The sequence below is a fragment of the Heptranchias perlo genome, unplaced genomic scaffold, assembly GCF_035084215.1.
Source record: "Heptranchias perlo isolate sHepPer1 unplaced genomic scaffold, sHepPer1.hap1 HAP1_SCAFFOLD_269, whole genome shotgun sequence".
NCBI classification, from domain to species: Eukaryota; Metazoa; Chordata; class Chondrichthyes; order Hexanchiformes; family Hexanchidae; genus Heptranchias; species Heptranchias perlo.
In genome coordinates, this window is record NW_027139281.1 from 246481 (window position 1) to 267991 (window position 21511).

Here is a 21511-nt window from a genome sequence, read left to right on the forward strand (position 1 = left end):
ATGACTGCTGAAGTGTTCCCCGACTGGGAGGGAACCCTCCTGTTTGGCGATTGTTGCGCGGTGTCCGTTCATCCGTTGTCGCAGCGTCTGCATGGTCTCGCCAATGTACCATGCTCTGGGGCATCCTTTCCTGCAACGTATGAGGTAGACAACGTTGGCTGAGTCACAGGAGTATGAACCATGCACCTGGTGGGTGGTGTCATCTCGTGTGATGGTGGTATCTGTGTCGATGATCTGGCATGTCTTGCAGAGGTTACCGTGGCAGGGTTGTGTGGCGTCGTGGACGCTGTTCTCTTGAAAGCTAGGTAGTTTGCTGCGAACGATGGTCTGTTTGAGGTTGGGTGGCTGTTTAAAGGCGAGTAGTGGAGGTGTGGGGATGGCCATAGCGAGGTGTTTGTCCTCATTGATGACATGTTGAAGGCTGCGGAGAACATGGCGTAGTTTCTCCGCTCCGGGGAAGTACTGGACGACAAAGGGTACTCTGTTGGTTGCGTCCCGTGTTAGTCTCCTGAGGAGGTCTATGCGATTTTTTGCTGTGGCCCGTCGGAACTGTCGATCGATGAGTCGAGCGTCATATCCCGTTCATTCAGATGATTAAGGGAGGAGCGGTGGATATCTCCAAGGTTACCCCAGCTCAAAAGGGAGTCAGATAGGAAGCAGCTGCTCAGGACTTTGTGAAGACCCTTTGTGTAGTTTCAATGTCTGGGACTTGTGTTTACTGATAAGGGTCCTCCTCAGGAATGTGAGATGTTTAAAGTCATGGGACGACCCAAGGTAGCACCTGACAAATGAGTGGCAGACTATACCACCCAATGAAACCCTCTGTAGTTACATAGACCTGTACCACATTCTACGGCAGGTGGGTGTTGCTTATTGAAAGGTATAAACATGCTTGTAGTGCTGACGTTCCTTTGAGAGTTAGTCACGAGCTTGAGGAAGCTGCCACTCTCCCTTTGTGCACAAGGTTTTCTAATAAACTTTAACTTTGTCAGCAGTTCCGTCTCCGTCTGGTTTTGCTCCAAAAATTCGAGTCTAATAAGGCTGAGGATTGATTTAATTGAGGTGTACAAATTTATGTGTGGACTAGATAGGCTGGATAGGAAGGACCGATTTCCCTGAGCAGAGAGGTCAATAAACAAATGGCATAGCATAGATTTAAAGTGATTGGTAGAAGGATTATTGAGGAGCTGAGGAAAACATTTTTCACCCAGAGGGTGGTGAGTGTCTGGAACTCACTGCCTGAAAGGGTGGTAGAGGCAGAAACCCTCAACTCATTTAAAAGGTACCCGGATATGCACCTGAAGTGCCGTGACCTCCAAGGCTATGGACCAAGTGCTGGAAAGTGGGATTAGGCTGGGTGGCTCATTTTCGGCTGGCGCGGACACGATGGGATGAATGGCCTCCTTCTGTGTTGTAAATTTTCTCTGATTCTATGATTCTGATTAACACTAAGCAGGGTAGTTCAGGGATCATGAGAACACTACTGAAGAAAAGTAACTGCTGGGAACCAAGCAATGTGTCCTTGTAAACCACAGATTAGGGAAGTTCCAGCTCCAGTGACAGAGATGGATCACAACAGGGTATAAAAGTGAGGGGATACTGATGTAAGGGGCAGTTGGGACTGGAGACACCGGAGATCAAGCTCAGGGAGTCCGTGGTTCCATCCAGAGGGCTGATCTCGTCTCCACGGGGGATTTGCATGTTTAGTCTGGTATGGTAGAGGAAAGAGAATTTGCTCATATATTTCTTGATGAGGTATTAAAGTTGCTGACTCTCAGACTTGTTAATTAATAAGACAATGCATTATTTAGAACCTTCCATCCCTAAGTCTCTTTGCTCCTCTACTTTTAAACTTTGACCATTCAGTTTACATTCCATCTCATTTTTCTTCCTCTCAAAATGCAAAACGTCACATTTCCCTGCATTAAATTTCACCTGGCCCATTTCCTAACCCGTGGACGTCACCGTGAAGTCTCTGACACTCCTCTTCACAGTTGCCCCGGTGCCAATTTTGGCGTCATCTCGAGATTTTCACCTTGTGTCCCACATACCCACGGTCAGATCATTCTCGATATTGAGGTTAGCAATGGTCCCAGCACTGACCCTGGGGGACACCACTGTTTACATCCCTGCAGTCTGGAGAACATCCAATAACGACTACTCTCTGTTTTCTGCCCTTTACACAACTTCCTGTACACACTGCCTCATTCCCTATAATACGGTAAGTACTAATTTTATCAACAAGTCTCCTGTCCGGCATCTTACCAAACACCCTTTCACAATCAATGTACACAACAACCACGACATTCCCTTCATCAGTCTTGAGTTATCTCAAATGATCCATGTTGGCTGTTCTTAATTAATGTGTTTTTCTCACAAATGTTGAAATGTTTGCTCCACCTCATCTGGTTTGATATGTGTCAAGACACAACAGAAAGGTCGAGTTGTCTCCTGGAGTTCAAGATAAATTTGGTTTTAAAAATGATGCTTCAGACAATGAGGAACATCTGGGCTCAGACCCGCCCATTCTGTGCCGCAACACCCACCCCTCACACACTCCGATTGGTTCGAGGACCAACTCACCCGCTCACCCCTCCAGTCAATTTCCGCTCCTCCTATTGGTCCGGAACTCTCCTTAATCACCAGGGCGGGATGAGTGGTGAAACTGACATCCTGAGGTACAGTTGGAAAATAAACATGAATTGAACCCGTCAGTTGCAACATTTAACAAAACGAAATTAATAAAAGTTACCGTAAAAAATATTTTATGGAGTTCACCAAAATGGGGGAGTGTCTGCGCTGTGTGTTTGTGCCGGTTTAAATGGCACGAAGAGCTGGGGTTTCAGTTTATTTTATTATCCTTGGTCCAAACGCGCTCTTCTTGCTTCCAACATCTTTGTTTTTCGGCCTGATATTAAGGATCATCAATGGCGGCTGCATCACCCAGCATGCAGCGCGGTACAGATTGTGCCCTATCTGAATCAGTGGAGCCCATCGCGCAGGCGCAGTAGTGCCTCATTATCGGGCAGTGTGTCCTGAGCATGCGCGGCCAGTCGAGGCTGCGGGAGGAGCGCGTTCGGTGCAGGTCAGAGGATCGGAGCAAGAGGCTCAATAAACCCCGGGGCCCGGGTCCGGGCTCAGGCCCAGGCTCAGGCTTTACAAACCCCGAGTGCGGCCCCAGACCCGAATATAAAACAGTGAACATTATCCCCCCCTCACTACCCGCCGGGAAATGAAGGGGAAATGGGGATCGGTCAGGGAGCGTCTGTAAATGAAGGGGAAATGGTGATCGGTCAGGGAGCGTCTGTAAATGAAGGAGAAATGGTGAACCGTCAGGGAGCGTCTGTCAATGAAGGAGAAATGGTAATCGGTCAGGGAGCGTCTGTAAATGAAGGAGAAATTGTGATCGGTCCGGGAGCATCTGGAAATGAAGGAGAAATGGTGTTCGGTCAGGGAGCGTCTGTAAATGAAGGAGAAGTGGTGATCTCGAAATCTTCAGTCATCCAGGGAGCTCGAGCTTTGGATGCTGTTCCTTTCCTCCTCGTGGGAATCTGTCTACTCTGCACCCAAACCAACTCCTCCTTGAAGGCCTCCCACTGTTCAATTACTGTTCTGCCTGACAATTTTTGATTCCAATCCACCTGGACAAGATCCCTTTTTAACTCACTGGAATTAGCCCTCCTCCAGTTAGGAATTTTCACATTTGACTGTCCCCTGTCCTTTTCCATAACTGTTCTAAACCAAATGAGATTATGATCACTGCTGCCCCACTGAAACATGCTCCACCTGCCCCACTTCATTCTCCACACCGAGCCCACTGCTGCACTCACACTTTCTCACACTCACTCTCTCACTCTCTCGCGCTCTCTTACATTCACTCTCACATTCCTCTCTCACTCTTTCACTCATGGTTTAGGGCCACTGAAAGATGATGCGATGGGTTTGGATTTCAGCACAGGGAGGAGGGAGAGTGTGTGGGACGGGGATTTACAGCTTTGAGGAATGAGAGATGAAATAGTGTTCCATAGAAAGTAGAGTTATCTGATCTGAATTTCGATCCTGTAATTACAGTGATAACTTTTATAAACTCCTTTTACAGGGGAGGATTTGCAGAGGGAAACTCAAACCAAAGATCACGTCAAGATCTGACAGAGTCACTCGATTCATCAGGACCTGAATATCATCGACCTTTGAATGTGGAAGGAGAAATGTTTGTCTGTTCTGTCTGTGGGAGAAGATTTCAAACATCAGTGTGAGTGGGAAAGCACCGAGACACACACACCCGAGTGAGAGTGTTCCAGTGCACTGACTGTGGAAAGAGCTTTAACCAGTTACACAGCCAGAAAAAGCATTGCACCGTTCACAGCGGGGAGAAACCGTACACGTGTTCTCTGTGTGGACGAGGCTTCAACAAGGACACCCGGACCATGGAGAAACCGTGGAAATGTGAGGACTGTGGGAAGGGATTCAATTCCCGTTCAGAGCTGGAAACTCATCGACGCAATCACACTGGGGAGAGGCCGTTCACCTGCTCCGTGTGTGGGAAGCGATTCATTCAGTCATGCAACCTGCTGACACACCAGCGAGTTCACTCTGATGAGAGACCTTTTAAATGTTCTGACTGTAAGAAGAGATTTAAAAGCAAAATTGAACTGCTGAAACCCGTTTCAGATAAATGATTTAAAGTCTGAATTAAAATAGCAGAGGGAGGAGTTCCCAGGAGCCTGTTAACTGCTGGTACAATTATACAACAGTCATTCGATCTCCAGATAAAGAAGGACCTGCAGTGTGTTTCCAGAATTCACGGTTTTATTGATGTGTGCGTGTTAGACACCAGGATCACTAAAAATACACGATCCGGACCATCCACAGGGCGGGGGCGATCCCGACAGTTACTCTGGGATCACTCCCACTGCGGAACTCCACCACTGACCCTGCTGAAGGTTGCAGGCTCAGGGAGTGGGGCCTCCAGGAGTGGACTGTAAGATAGCTGACAAAGATATGCTGAGGTACCAGAGGAATCCTTACTAAGGAACCGTCTGGGGTTTTACCTCTCAGTGTGGGTCTCGCGGTGAATGATTCCCGACTCCCCGAACTGTCTTACATTTAACCCAGATCGGATCAGGATGAATTCAGTTTACAGGAGAATTGGGTCAAATATCACCCACAATCGAGGGAGACAAAAGCAGCCATTAGAGAAGCTCAGAGATCTTTGGAAAAGAAGATGGTGCCCAATTCTGAGAATAATAGCAAATGTCTTTCCAGCTACGTCAGGAGTCAGAAGACCATTAAAGATGCTTTCGGGCCACTGAAAGACAGTTCAGGACAGATTCCCGGGCTATGGCAGAGCTGTTGAATGACTATTTCTCATCAGTCTACACTCCTGTGGATGAGGCTCAGATTCCAGCTGTGGGATGTGCTGTCAACAATAACATCATAAATATTAAAATAGAATGGGATGTCATCTTGGATAAAATATGAACTCTCAAAATGCATTGTGCTCCAGGTCCAGATGATATCCACCCCCGGGTGTTGAAAGAGATGGGACGGGTGCTCTGTGAGCCCCTTGCCTGTATCTTCAACAGCTCAATAGAGTCAGGGATTGTTCCCTGAGATTGGAAGGGAGCTCATGTAGTTCCCATTTTCATTAAAGGGGACAAATCAGAGCCGGGGAATGACAGGCCCATCAGTGTGACCTCGATCAGAGGGATGATGCTTGAAGGGATCATAAGAGATGCTGTTGATGATCACGGGGAAAGAGAAGGCGCCATTAGAGATACTCAACACGGCTTCTGGGAAAGAAAATGGTGTCTTACAAACTTGCTTGAGTTTTTTGAAGAAGTTGCTGGGTTAGTGGATGAGGGTAATCCGGTTCACATTGTCTATCTCAGGGATGTCAAACTCATTTCCTATGGTGAACCTGACCCGATATCCTGGCACTTGGCCTGGGCCACATTCAGCAAACGTTATTAAACTAGAAATAGATGAAGATTAACTGTATTGGTATTTACTTACATTTAGTTTTTATTTCCAGCTACTGCTGCTCCCGATACATGGCACCTCTGAGCTTGAACTATTGCACCAACATTTAGTGTAAATGACTGGGCTGAGGCCTGTCTTGGATAAAAACATGAGGACCACTTGTCATTACAGAACTGTGTGCCCCAAACACTAACCGTGGAAGTGAATTCCACAGACTGCCTACTCCCTATGTAAAGAAGTTTCTCTTGACTACTGCTCTAAAACAGAGAGTGGGGTTAATTGTAGCGACTCACACTGAAAAAGGTGGAAAGTGGGGCTCCACAAGGATTGGTTCTGGGACCACTGTTCACAATTCACATCAACGAATTGGACTCGGGAATCGGAAGTACAATTTCAAAATTTACAGATGACACCAGATTGGCGGGGTGGGGTGGAGTTTGGATAATATTGATGAAGATTGCGACCAAATACAAAATACATTAATAAACTTGCAAAATGGGTGTATAATTGGCCGATGAATTTTAATGCAGATGACAGTGAAGTGGAGCATTTTGGTAGCAAGAATTTGGAAATTGTGCCCTGTATCCCCAAGTCCAAGTCATTAATGTATATCAAGGAAAGCAGTGGTCCCAGCACCGACCCCTGGGGAACACCACTGTACACCTCCCTCCATTCCGAAAAACAATCGTTCACCACTACACTCTGTTTCCTGTTATTTAGCCAATTCTGTATCCATGCTGCTACTGCCCCTTTTATTCCATGGGCTTCAATCTTGATGACAAACCCATTCTGCGGCACTTTATCTGACGCCTTTTCGAAGTCCACACACACCACATTAACTGCATTGCCCTCATCTACTCTCTGTTACCTCATCAAAAAACTGTATCAATTTAATTAAACACGATTTGCCTTTAACAAATCCGTGCTGGCTTTCCATAATCCTTGTCCAATTGACTGCTCATTCTATCCCGGATTATCGTTGCGAGAACTTTCTCCACGACCGAGGTTAAATTGACTGGTCAGTAGTTGCTGGATTTTTTCTTTCACCCTTTCTTGAACAGGGGTGTAACATTTGCAATTCTCCAGTCCTCTGGCATCACCCCCATATCTAAGGATGGTTGGAGGTTTTTTGCCAGTACCTCTGCAATTTCCACCGTTACTTCCCTCAGCAACCGAGGATGCATCCCATCCGGACCAGATGACGTATCTACTTTAAGTACAGCCAGCCTTTCCAGTACCTCCTCTTTATGAATTTTCAGCTAATCCTGTATCTCTACAACATCTTCCTTTACTGAAACTCTGGCAGCGTCTTCTTCCTTGGGAAAGACAGATGCAATGTATTTATTTAGTACCTCCGCCATGCCCACTGCCTCCCACTGCTACTAATTCGTTATAATCTGGGCCAGTGGTGCAATGGATAACGCATTAGGTTCGATTCCTACCTGGCTTGGATTTTTTAATGCAAAATTTTATGGCCTTCAATACCTTGCAAGCTGTCCGACTTGGTGGTGCTGCCTGGCTCCATACCTGGTAAGTGCCTTCTCAGTGCAGCAAGCAGTGCATCAGTGTCATAATCTGAAGGTCCTGAATTCAATCTTCAGAGAAGGCATCAAGGATTACGAAGCTTTTTCTCCATCTCTCACCTCATCTTTCCATCTTTGCTGCATAGCAAAATCAAGAACTTTTGCTTACTGCAGCACATCAAAAGATTTGCTGCCCCTTGATCTCTCTGTACCCAAACACACAGTGAAGTGTAGGAAGTCCATGGGCGATGGACTCACTGACAACACTCTTGTTTCTGTATAATTGCACCAAGACAAACGGTGAGTGGAGAATATAATCAACGATCCCGCTACTTCTCACAGGCCAAGTGAGCGCTCCACCAGTTGAGCTGATTCCTCGTTTGCTGTTTGTAAATCACCCCTCACAGTTCCTGCCTCACACTCGCCTTCAAGCTGCTCCAAGACCAGCAGAGAAATCTTGCCTTGGGTTGCCGCTCCCTGAATATATTGAATACTTTGCTCCAATCAGCGGTATCGAGCATCAGCAAGTGAGGAACAGCAGAACGGGAAGCCGCAGTAATCATGAGTGATGCTGAGAAGAGCCCGAGCCTTCGGAAGGAAGACGAGGTCACCGGAAAGCAACAGCCGCCCGAGCTCGAGGAGCAGCGAGAACCCTGACTGACTGACTGATCGAAGACCATTTTGCCTGAAATTGAGGGCGATTTGAAGTGTTGCTGCTCAAAGGCACTCCCTGCTGGTGAGCAGAGGGAAATGCTCGAGTGAAACAGCCGTGCTCGGGCAGACACAGAAAGCTTTTCGGTTTTGGAAAGGAATAGTTGTGTCCTGTGCCTGAGTGGCAACATGTTCATCTGTGAGCTGCCTGTGAAGTTCAGAGAGTGACCTTGAGGTAATTGCTGCTTATTCCAAAATCACACTCACTCCTTCGAGCCGGAATTGAACCAGCGACCTAAGGATGACTTTATTTTGTTTTATTCACTACAGTCCTCCGCTCTACCAGCTGAGCTATCGAAGGGAAGTGATAAACAGTGCTGTCTTTGGTGATTGTTCACCGTGCGCCTGTTGACACGTTCAGACTCGTGGAGTCCGGTGCTGATCGAAGACTTCTTTTGCCTGAAAGCGAGAGCTGAGTGTTTTGAAGTCTTGCTGCTCAAAAGCGCTCCCTGCTGGTGAGCAGAGGCAGAGCAGCCTTGTTTGGGCAGACACAGAAAGTTTTCAGGTTTGAGAAAGGAAAAGAGACGTCCTGTGCCTTCATGGCAACATGTTAATCTGTGAGGTGCCTGTAAAGTTAAGAGAGCGACCTTGAACTAATTGCTGCTTATTGCAAAATCACGCGTTCTCCTTCGAGCAGGAATTGAACAAATGACGGAAGGATGACTTTGTCTTATTTTCTACGACAGTCTTGTCGCTCGACCAGCTGAGGTATCGAAGGGAAGTGGCAAAAATGTTTCACTTTGGTGATTGTTCACCGTGCACCTTTGACACACCCGGACTCGTGGATTTCCTCCAATAATCCCTGCTGTCTGTCCTGAATTAATCCATTTTATCCCTACACTGTGTTATTTCCTCCATTAATCCCTGCTGTCTGTCCTGAATTAATCCATTTTATCCCGACACTGTGTTATTTCCTCCAATATTCCCTGCTGTCTGTCCTGAATTAATCCATTTTATCCCGACACTGTGTTATTTCCTCCAACAATCCCTGGTGTCTGTCCTGAATTAATCCATTTTATCCCTACACTGTGTTATTCCCTCCAATAATCCCTGCTGTCTGTCCTGAATTAATCCATTTTATCCCTACACTGTGTTATTTCCTCCAATAATCCCTGCTGTCTGTCCTGAATTAATCCATTTTATCCCTACATTGTGTTATTTCCTCCAATATTCCCTGGTGTCTGTCCTGAATTAATCCATTTTATCCCGACACTGTGTTATTTCCTCCAATATTCCCTGCTGTCTGTCCTGAATTAATCCATTTTATCCCTACACTGAGTTATTCCCTCCAATAATCCCTGCTGTCTGTCCTGAATTAATCCATTTTATCCCAACACTGTGTTATTTCCTCCAACAATCCCTGGTGTCTGTCCTGAATTAATCCATTTTATCCCTACACTGTGTTATTTCCTCCAATATTCCCTGCTGTCTGTCCTGAATTAATCCATTTTATCCCTACACTGTGTTATTCCCTCCAATAATCCCTGCTGTCTGTCCTGAATTAATCCATTTTATCCCCACACTGTGTTATTTCCTCCAATATTCCCTGCTGTCTGTCCTGAATTAATCCATTTTATCCCTACACTGTGTTATTCCCTCCAATAATCCCTGCTGTCTGTCCTGAATTAATCCATTTTATCCCTACACTGTGTTATTTCCTCCAATATTCCCTGCTGTCTGTCCTGAATTAATCCATTTTATCCCTGCACTGTGTTATTTCCTCCAATAATCCCTGCTGTCTGTCCTGAATTAATCCATTTTATCCCTACACTGTGTTATTCCCTCCAATATTCCCTGCTGTCTGTCCTGAATCATCCATTTTATGCCTACACTGTGTTATTCCCTCCAATAATCCCTGCTGTCTGTCCTGAATTAATCCATTTTATCCCTACACTGTGTTATTCCCTCCAATATTCCCTGCTGTCTGTCCTGAATTAATCCATTTTATCCCTACACTGTGTTATTCCCTCCAATAATCCCTGCTGTCTGTCCTGAATTAATCCATTTTATCCCTACACTGTGTTATTCCCTCCAATAATCCCTGCTGTCTGTCCTGAATTAATCCATTTTATCCCTACACTGTGTTATTCCCTCCAATATTCCCTGCTGTCTGTCCTGAATTAATCCATTTTATCCCTACACTGTGTTATTCCCTCCAATAATCCCTGCTGTCTGTCCTGAATTAATCCATTTTATCCCTACACTGTGTTATTCCCTCCAATATTCCCTGCTGTCTGTCCTGAATTAATCCATTTTATCCCTACACTGTGTTATTCCCTCCAATAATCCCTGCTGTCTGTCCTGAATTAATCCATTTTATCCCTACACTGTGTTATTCCCTCCAATATTCCCTGCTGTCTGTCCTGAATTAATCCATTTTATCCCTGCACTGTGTTATTCCCTCCAATATTCCCTGCTGTCTGTCCTGAATTAATCCATTTTATCCCTACACTGTGTTATTCCCTCCAATATTCCCTGCTGTCTGTCCTGAATTAATCCATTTTATCCCTACACTGTGTTATTCCCTCCAATATTCCCTGCTGTCTGTCCTGAATTAATCCATTTTATCCCTGCACTGTGTTATTCCCTCCAATATTCCCTGCTGTCTGTCCTGAATTAATCCATTTTATCCCTGCACTGTGTTATTCCCTCCAATATTCCCTGCTGTCTGTCCTGAATTAATCCATTTTATCCCTACACTGTGTTATTCCCTCCAATATTCCCTGCTGTCTGTCCTGAATTAATCCATTTTATCCCTGCACTGTGTTATTCCCTCCAATATTCCCTGCTGTCTGTCCTGAATTAATCCATTTTATCCCTACACTGTGTTATTCCCTCCAATATTCCCTGCTGTCTGTCCTGAATTAATCCATTTTATCCCTACACTGTGTTATTCCCTCCAATATTCCCTGCTGTCTGTCCTGAATTAATCCATTTTATCCCTACACTGTGTTATTCCCTCCAATATTCCCTCCTCTTTGTCCTTTATTAAAGTCCAGTTTTTTCCCTCGAGTTTGACATCAATCAGGTTTAAAATTGATGCAGAGTTTCAGCCAATGAGGGAGATCCGGGCTCAGCCCCGCCCACTCGGTGCCGCAAGTCCCGCCCCTCACCCACTCCCATTGGTTGGAGGACCAACCGCCCGCTCGGTCCTCCAGCCCCTCTCCGCTCTTCCTATTGGTCCGGAGCTCCCGTCAATCACCCGGGCAGTGTGAGCTGAGCATGCGCGGCGGGCGGGGAGTGAGGCCGAGATCGTGTCGGCAACAGGTGAGAGATGGGCGGGGGGAGCGGGTTAATAAACCCCGGGGGAGGGGGCGGGGGCTTCACAAACCCCGAGTGCGGCCCCGGGCCCGAATATCAAACAGTGAACATTCTCCTCTCTCTCTCTACACTCCGGGGGCTCCGGTTTAGATCAGACCCGAAACTCAACACACGGCCCGCGGCCTCCGAGCATGCGCAGTGTCAGCGTCAAACCTCGTGACTCATCGAATCAGGGAGCGTCTGTAAATGAAGGAGAAATGGTGATCGGTCAGGGAGCGTCTGTAAATGAAGGAGAAATGGTGATCGGTCAGGGAGCGTCTATAAATGAATGAGAACTAGTGATCGGTCAGGGAGCGTCTGTAAATGAAGGAGAAATGGTGATCTCCACATCTTCAGTCATCCAGGGAGCTCCAGCTTTGGATGCCATGTCTTTCCTCCTCGTGGGAATCTGTCTACTCTGTTCCCAAACCAACTTCTCCTTGAAGGCCTCCCATTGTTCAATTATTGTTCTGCCTGCCAATTCTTGATGCCAATTAACCTGGACAAGATCCCTTTTTAACTCATGAAATTCGCCCTCCTCCAGTTAAGAATTTTCATATTTGACTGTCCCCAGTCCTTTTCCAAAACTGTTCTAAACCGAATGAAATTATGATCACTGCTGCCCCACTGAAACATGCTCCACCTGCCCCACTTCATTCTCCACACCGAGCCCACTGCTGTACTCACACTCTCTCACACTCACTCTCTCACACTCACTCTCTCACACTCACTCTCTCACATTCATTCTCTCACATTCACTCTCTCACATTCACTCTCTCACACTCACTCTCTCACCCTTTCACTCATGGTTTCGGGCCACTGAAAGATGATGTGATGGGTTTGGATTTCAGCACAGGGAGGAGGGAGAGTGTGTGGGACGGGGATTTACAGCTTTGAGGAATGAGAGAGGAAATAATGTTCCATAGAAAGTAGAGCTATCTGATCTGAATTTCTATCCTGTACTTACATTGATAACTTTTATAAACTCCTTTAACAGGGGAGGATTTGCAGAGGGAAACTCAAACCAAAGATCACGTCAAGATCTGACAGAGTCACTTGATTCATCAGGACCTGAATATCATCGGCCTTTGAATGTGGAAGGAGAAATGTTTGTCTGTTCTGTCTGTGGGAGAAGATTTCAAACATCAGTGTGAGTGGAAAAGCACCGAGACACGCACACCCGAGTGAGAGTGTTCCAGTGCACTGACTGTGGAAAGAGCTTTAACCAGTTACACAGCCAGAAAAAACACCGCACCATTCACAGTGGGGAGAAACCGTACACGTGTTCTGTGTGTGGACGAGGCTTCAACTGATCGTCCAACCTGGAGAGACACAAGGACACCCGGACCATGGAGAAACCGTGGAAATGTGGGGACTGTGGGAAGGGATTCAATTACCCTTCAGAGCTGGAAACTCATCGACGCCGTCACACTGGGGAGAGGCCGTTCACCTGCTCCGTGTGTGGGAAGGGATTCATTCGGTCATCTCACCTCCTGACACACCAGCGAGTTCACTCTGATGAGAGACCTTTTAAATGTTCTGACTGTGAGAAGAGGTTTAAATGCAAAAGGAATCTGCTGACACACGAACGGACCCACACTGGGGAGAGGCCGTTCACCTGCTCCGTGTGTGGGAAGGGATTCACTCAGTCATCCGCCCTGCTGACACACCAGCGAGTTCACACTGGGGAGAGGCCGTTCACCTGCTCCGTGTGTGGGAAGGGATTCACTCAATCATCCACCCTGCTGACACACCAGCGACTTCACACTGATGAGAGACCTTTTAAATGTTCTGACTGTGAGAAGAGGTTTAAAAGCAAAATTGAACTGCTGAGACACCATCGTGCTCGCACTGGGGAGAGGCCGTTCACCTGCTCCGTGTGTGGGAAGGGATTCGCTCTGTCATCACACTTTCTGTCACACCAGCGAGTTCACACTGGGGAGAGGCCGTTCACCTGCTCAGTGTGTGGGAAGGGATTCACTCAGTCATCGACCCTGCTGACACACCAGCGAGTTCACACTGGGGAGAGGCCGTTCACCTGCTCAGTGTGTGGGAAGGGATTCGCTCAGTCATCGACCCTGCTGACACACCAGCGAGTTCACAATGGGGAGAGGCCGTTCACCTGCTCAGTGTGTGGGAAGAGATTCACTCAGTCATCGACCCTGCTGACACACCAGCGAGTTCACACTGAGTGACCTTTAAATGTTCTGACTGTGGGAAGAGATTTAAAATCAGAAACGAACTGCTGAGACATTGACGCACTCACACTGGGGAGAGACTTTTCACCTGCTCCGTGTGTGGGAAGAGATTCACTCGATCATCCCACCTTCTGAAACATTAACTTGTTGACACTATTGAGTGACCTTTTAATGCAGTGACTGTGAGAAGAGCTTTAAAAGCAGAAATGAACTGCTGACACATCAACGCATGCCCATTGGTTGAGAGACTGTTCACCTGCTCCGTGTGTGGGAAGGGATTCACTCAGTGCTGAGACACCAGCGAGTTCATGAAATGAGCAGGTCCAACGAGCCGGTCTGTAACACAGGCCAATGACTCAGTGCAGCTCGTTACCCAGTCACTGGGCTCCGTTATAGCCTCTCCTGTCAGTAACACACAAAGAGAAATTGTAAATCTGAAACAGAAAGAGATAATGTATAACACTTCATGTCAACCACCAGTTTTCCCCTCTTTCCGGCTTTTAAAACAATCTGTTTCACAGTTTGTCAAACCCGAAACAGCCTCTGGGATTTGCTGATTGAGAATTTCAGTGGAAATTGGGACCGTCATTAATTATCGGAACAAATATCCCCGCTGAGGTTTCAGGATTGTTACTGGTTTATTTATATCAGTGAGTGACCGATTTTAAACTAGTTGAGGGTCTAAACCTCAGGTCAGAGCCTGGGATAGACAAGAGATTCTTCAATGTATCAAGTTAAATTACACTGATTCCACCAACACTGGACATCACATCCCTCAAACATTGTTACCTGTTACTGTATAAAACTGGTGAGGGTGGAAATGGGAAATAACTGAAAAAAACTTCATTGTTTCAATGTTACTTCTGATCATTATTATTATACAAACATTCTACAGCCGGTCCCTTAAAAAGGACCCAATATCAAACCAGTCCCCAGTCCTTGGGCCTGTGCCTATGTTGTGATTTGCACCCGCTTCTGACTGACTTGGTATCAGACGCACTCCCGTCAACAGTAAACGGATGGAGCCGGATCCATAAGAGAAAAATGAGGACCGACCTCCGCGGTTCTCCCAGAGTGCGGGAGGCGGAGTAACAGCAGCAGACAGAGAGATCTCTCTAAACCAGCCGCTGCCGCCGGAGAGAAGCGAGTCCCGTTCCGAGCCGTGTCTGTCAGGCGCCCGCTGACCCTCTCTTCACTGAAGGGGACCGATTCAGCACCAACTCACACACCCACCATTGGATCATTGAATCACCTTCAACACCTGAATTACATCACCACTTAATCCTCTCTTCACGAGGAAATACAAACCTTGTCCACGCAACCTGTCCTCATAATGTAACCATTTTAGCCCCGGTATCATTCTGGTCTTTCTGCGCTGCACCTCCTGCAAGGCCAATATATCCTTCCTGAGGTCTGGTGCCCAGGACTGAATGCCGTACTCTGAATGTGGCCTCAACAGAGTTTATAGAATTGTAACATAAATTCCACCCTTTTGAATTCCAGTTCCCTTGAGATAAAGGCCGACATTCCATTAGCCATTTTAATTATTTTTTGCACCTGTCTGCCAACTCTTCCTGATTTCCCGAAGTATCTCTGCTCACCCACAGTTCCTGGCTTCTCACCATTTTGAAAATACTCTGATTTATCTTGCTTAGGGCCAAAGTGGATGGCCTCACACTTCCCCAGATTGAAACTTTGAACACTCTGGGGCTCTTTTGTTTCGAAAAGAGAAGGCTGAGGGTGACCTGATACAGGACTTTAAGATTATGCAAGGGTTTGATAGGTCAGATGTCGATAAGGTGTTTGTACTTTTGGGAGTGGGGACGTCAAAACTTGGGGCCATGAATATAATAGTCATCAATAAATCCAATCTGGCATTCAAGAGAAACATATTTATCCAGAGAGGCGTTAGAATGTGCAGCTCGCTCCCACAAGGAGTAGTTAAGGCGAATCGCATGGATGCATTTACAGGGAAGCGAGATAAACACATGGAGGAGAAAGGAATATTCGGGTTTGCTCATAGGGTTAGATGAAGAGGGGTTGGAGGAGGCTCGTCTGCAGCATAAACACCGGTATAGTCCAGTTGGGCCGAATTGCCTGTTTCTGTGATGTACATTCGATGTAATTCTCTGTAAGCTCCATCTGACACAGTTTTACCAACTCACTGAATCTATCAATTTCCTTTTATAACTTTATGCTCCCATCTACACTACTCACTGCGCCAAACTTGGTGTCGTCGACAAACCTGGATATACCGCTCTCTATTCCTTTATCTGCCTCATTTATGCAGATCCCTGGGGGACACCACTAATCAAATCCTGTCAATTTGAGTACATACCTATTAACCCTACTCTCTGTCCCCAACTCCAAATCAACTCCCTCCCCATGTCAATGGGTTGCTTTGAATTCCACATGTTCTCATATCTGTTAACAGTCTCTGATGTTAAACCTTATCGAATGCCTCTGGAAGTCAATATACACATAACCCCCATAGACACTCCATTATTTACCACATTAGTTACATCTTCAAAAAGGTCAACTAGTTTCGTTAGACTTGACTAACACTTTACAAATCCATGCTGGCTCTCTCTGATCAATTCAGGATTATCCAAGTGCTCAGTCATTCTTTCCCTAATAACGGATACTGGTAACTTCCCCACAACAGACGTCAGACTAATAGGTCTATAATTTCCTGCTTTATCTCTCCTACCCTTCCTATATAATGGAATGACATTTGAAATTTTTCAATCCATGGAACAATTCCTGAATCAAGAGAGTTTTGAACGATCATGACTGAAGCATGTACAATTTCCTCACCTGTTCCCCTTAGTCCCCTGGGATGGTCACCATCAGGTCCTGGAGATTTGTTTATCTTTAGTCTAATTGTTTTCTCCAATACCATTATTTTACTTACACTGAATCCCCTTGATTTATTTTCAGTTTTCCTCGTGTCTCTGGTACATTATGCTCATGCTTTTCTGTGAGTGTCAAAAAAGGCTGCTATTTCCTGATTTTTCAATTACAATATCACCTCCATTTGTCTTTAAGGGGCCCACATTACTCTTAGTCACCCTTCTTTCTCTTAATGTACATATAAAAACCTTGAAAGTTGTCCTTAATTTCACTCACTAGTTTTTCTCGTTTCCCTCTTTGCACCTTTTACGATTTTTTTTTTAGTTTCAGCACCACAATAAACAACTCTTCACTGTGAAATTTGCTCAATTAGTTCTTCAGTGTCAGAGCGAGAATTGTCCATCCCAAATTTATTTCAAGTAACAAACACAAGCACAAATATTCATTCGTGTATCAAAGCACTGATGGACACAGAAAGATAAACACAGCTTGAAACGCAGTCACTATCGGGATTCACAGGGAAACGGGCAAGCGAAATAGACAAAGATCAAACAGTCTGAACCCACAACAGAATGTGACGTGTAGCTGATAGATATTAATGAGAGGAGGTGGGAAACAGTGCCATGACTTGGCTCCGTGGCTTAGTTGGTTAAAGCGCTTGTTCAGTAAACAAGAGATCCTGGGTTCAACTCCCTTTGTTTAATTCGTGGTGTTTAGTGAATTTTAGACGGAAAAACGCACAGTGCGGTGTTTGTGTTTTGTTCAGGAGCCAACACAGAACTGATCAGGAAGTCTCTTCAAAAATGCCTTTTCATTATACAGACAGCCCTCTCACAGAATGTGTCCGTGACACGTTCTTGTTTCTGGGCTCGTTGAGGTTGGGGGATAATTCTCGATTCGAGGGTCATACCCTGGAGAAGCCCTAATTTAACCCTAGACTTTTGATCTCGATGTGCGGTTCAAACTTTTGCAAAGAGGAAAAATAAATCCCCAAATCACTCCACCTGAATCTCAAGCGCTTTCGGAAGAAGTTCAGTTCAAACAATCAGGACTTTAAAGGCACCTCAATGACCTGCACTTTCATTGAACGAGCTTTGCTTACAATCGCATTCGACCTTGAAACCGCTCTGGGCTTTCATCTCACTGTAGCAGAGTTTGGCCGCTCTGTGTCTGTGAGCATGTCGGTGACGAGGTTAGCTCTGATATTGGTCGCTTTCAATTTTTAAGATCTCGTCAAGTTCAGGGAAAAGAAACCAAGAATCGAATTGTCCCTGTAAGTGATGAATTGAAGGGATTGGTGCTCCAAGCAGATCTGGAAAATGCGCAGTGCGGTCGCTCAGGAATTCCAAATCCACCCTCTCGCCACTCGGCGATCATATTAACTGAGCTTTACTCTGGCCCAGTGTCACCGCGCTGAAATTGAGTATTTCTCCGGCACGTTTCTCTTAACTTCACAGTTGCTGGTTTAAGAGTGAAGACCGGCTCGTAGGATTTTCACTCCTGCAAGTTTCAACCATTCATTTTGTAAAAGTAAACTGACAGTGGACAGCTGTTATATTGGTCACTGCAGCCTCAAGGTTTAGCTCAGTGAATTACTGGTTTCGCAGGTGACCTCTTCACTTGTCTCGATGGTGCTATTGGTTAGATTGATTCGAGCCCTTATTTTATTTTTCCTCAGGATTCATCGCCTCAAAGTTCCAGGGTTTCAATGTGTGTTTTGTCTGCAAGAAAATGTACCGTGATCATTGCCGGCTGAGCAGGGCTGATATTCCACCATTTACCCTGTGGACTAAAAAAAACCTTGTGATCGGAGAGCAGGCACATGAAACTTATAAAGGAATGGAACATTGGCTTCACGGAAATCACAATTCATCTTGACAGACAAGATCCTGAAAGGCGAATTCGCTGTGACATGGAGATTTCTGTAGTGAGCGAGACCAGACTGTTTCTATGTTCAGAGAATAAATGGCGCACGCTTTATGTTGGAAAAGCAAAATGGTGGGGATTTTTGTCATAGCCCGATGCCTTTCGTGTTGTATCAATTGTCCCTCGTTGCGTTACTTTCATCTTGATCGCATAACCAGTTAGGGCGTTCTTGTGATAAATGGCGACAATTGCCTGCTTTGATAAATTTAACAACGGCTGCACCAGATTCCTGGCGTCAAAAACACTGAACTTTTAACCCCACTCTTAAGATACAGTCTGTAAAATAATGAAATTTCATCACATGAAATGCACAAAAATCAAAGATTCCAACCACTCGCTGTGTAAAGAAGTTTTTACTCATGTCACCTTTGCTTCTTTTGCCAATCACCTTAAATCTATGCCCTTTGGTTCATGTCCCTTCCGCCAATGGGAACAGTTTCACTCTATCTACTCTGTCAAGGCCCTTCATGATTTTGAATATGTCTGTCAAATCTCCTCTCAGCCTTCTCAGTTCCAAGGAGAACAATCCCAGCTTCTTCAGTCTATCCACGTAATTTAAGTCCCTCATCCCTGGAATCATTCCAGTAAATCTCCTCTGAACCCTCTCAAGGCCTTCACATCCTTCCAAAAGTGCACTGCCCAGAACGGGACACAATACTTCATTTGTGGCCGAAATAGTGTTTTATGAAGGTTCATCATGACTTCCTTGTTTTCTAATGTATGCCCTCTTCATAAAGCCCAGGACCCCGTCTGCTTTTTAAACCGCTTTCTCAACCTGCCCTGCTACTTTCAAGGATTTCTGCACATATACCCCAAGATCCCTCTGTTCCTCTGACCCTTTCAGAATTGTGCCCTCTAGTTTATATTGCCTCTCCTCGTTTTTCCTACCGAAATGCATCACCTCGCATTTTTCCGTGTTAAACTTCATCTGCCACGTGTCTGTCCATGCCACCGGCGTGTCCATATCCTCTTCAAGTCTATCATATAGAACCATAGAATCATAGAAGTTACAACATGGAAACAGGCCCTTTGGCCCAACATGTCCATGTCGCCCAGTTTATACCACCAAGCCAGTCCCAATTTCCTGCACTTGGCCCATATCCCTCTATACCCATCTTACCCATGTAACTGTCCAAATGCTTTTTAAAAGACAAAATTGTACCCGCCTCGACTACTGCCTCTGGCAGCTCGTTCCAGACACTCACCACCCTTTGAGTGAAAAAATTGCCCCTCTGGACCCTTTTGTATCTCTCCCCTCTCACCTTAAATCTATGCCCCCTCGTTATAGACTCCCCTACCTTTGGGAAAAGATTTTGACTATCGACCTTATCTATGCCCCTCATTATTTTATAGACTTCTATAAGATCACCCCTTAACCTCCTACTCTCCAGGGAAAAAAGTCCCAGTCTGTCTAACCTCTCCCTGTAAGTCAAACCATCAAGTCCCGGTAGCATCCGAGTAAATATTTTCTGCACTCTTTCTAGTTTAATAATATCCTTTCTATAATAGGGTGACCAGAACTGTACACAGTACTCCAAGTGTGGCCTCACCAATGCCCTGTACAACTTCAACAAGACATCCCAACTCCTGCATTCAATGTTCTGACCAATGAAACCAAGCATGCCGAATGCCTTCTTCACCACCCTATCCACCTGTGACTCCACTTTCAAGGAGCTATGAACCTGTACTCCTAGATCTCTTTGTTCTATAACTTTCCCCAACGCCCTACCATTAACGGAGTAGGTCCTGGCCCGATTCGATCTGCCAAAATGCATCACCTCACATTTATCTAAATTAAACTCCATCTGCCATTCATCGGCCCACTGACCCAATTTATCAAGATCCCGTTGCAATCCTAGATAACCTTCTTCACTGTCCACAATGCCACCAATCTTGGTGTCATCTGCAAACTTACTAACCATGCCTCCTAAATTCTCATCCAAATCATTAATATAAATAACAAATAACAGCGGACCCAGCACCGATCCCTGAGGCACACCGCTGGACACAGGCATCCAGTTTGAAAAACAACCCTCTACAACCACCCTCTGTCTTCTGTCGTCAAGCCAATTTTGTATCCAATTCGCTACCTCACCTTGGATCCCATGAGATTTAACCTTATGTCACAACCTACCATGCGGTACCTTGTCAAAGGCTTTGCTGAAGTCCATGTAGACCACGTCCACTGCACAGCCCTCATCTATCTTCTTGGTTACCCCTTCAAAAAACTCAATCAAATTCGTGAGACATGATTTTCCTCTCACAAAACCATGCTGACTGTTCCTGATTAGTCCCTGCCTCTCCAAATGCCTGTAGATCCTGTCCCTCAGAATACCCTCTAACAACTTACCCACTACAGATGTCAGGCTCACCGGTCTGTCGTTCCCAGGCTTTTCCCTGCCGCCCTTCTTAAACAAAGGCACAACATTTGCTACCCTCCAATCTTCAGGCACCTCACCTGTAGTGGTGGATGATTCAAATATCTCTGCTAGGGGACCCGCAATTTCCTCCCTAACCTCCCATAACGTCCTGGGATACATTTCATCAGGTCCCGGAGATTTATCTACCTTGATGCGCGTTAAGACTTCCAGCACCTCCCTCTCTGTAATATGTACACTCCTCAAGACATCACTATTTATTTCCCCAAGTTCCCTAACATCCATGCCTTTCTCAACCGTAAATACCGATGTGAAATATTCATTCAGGATCTCACCCATCTCTTGTGGTTCCGCACATAGATGACCTTGTTGATCCTTAAGAGGCCCTACTCTCTCCCTAGTTACTCTTTTGCCCTTTATGTATTTGTAGAAGCTCTTTGGATTCTCCTTTGCCTTATCTGCCAAAGCAATCTCATGTCCCCTTTTTGCCCTCCTGATTTCTCTCTTAACTCTGCTCCGGCAATCTCTATACTCTTCAAGGGATCCACTTGATCCCAGCTGCCTATGCATGCAATATGCCTCCTTCTTCTTTTTGACAAGGGCCTCAATCTCCCGAGTCATCCAAGGTTCCCTACTTCTA

The 21511-nt window shown here is 45.8% G+C and overlaps 1 non-coding gene across 1 annotated transcript; it reads right to left on the reverse strand.

The window, feature by feature from the left end:
• Window positions 1-8423: 8423 nt before the first annotated feature.
• On the reverse strand, window positions 8424-8517 carry trnay-gua (transfer RNA tyrosine (anticodon GUA)). Its single transcript has 2 exons — window positions 8481-8517; window positions 8424-8459 (listed from the first exon to the last, which is right to left on the reverse strand). It is a non-coding gene; the product is annotated as a tRNA-Tyr (tRNA).
• Window positions 8518-21511: the final 12994 nt, after the last annotated feature.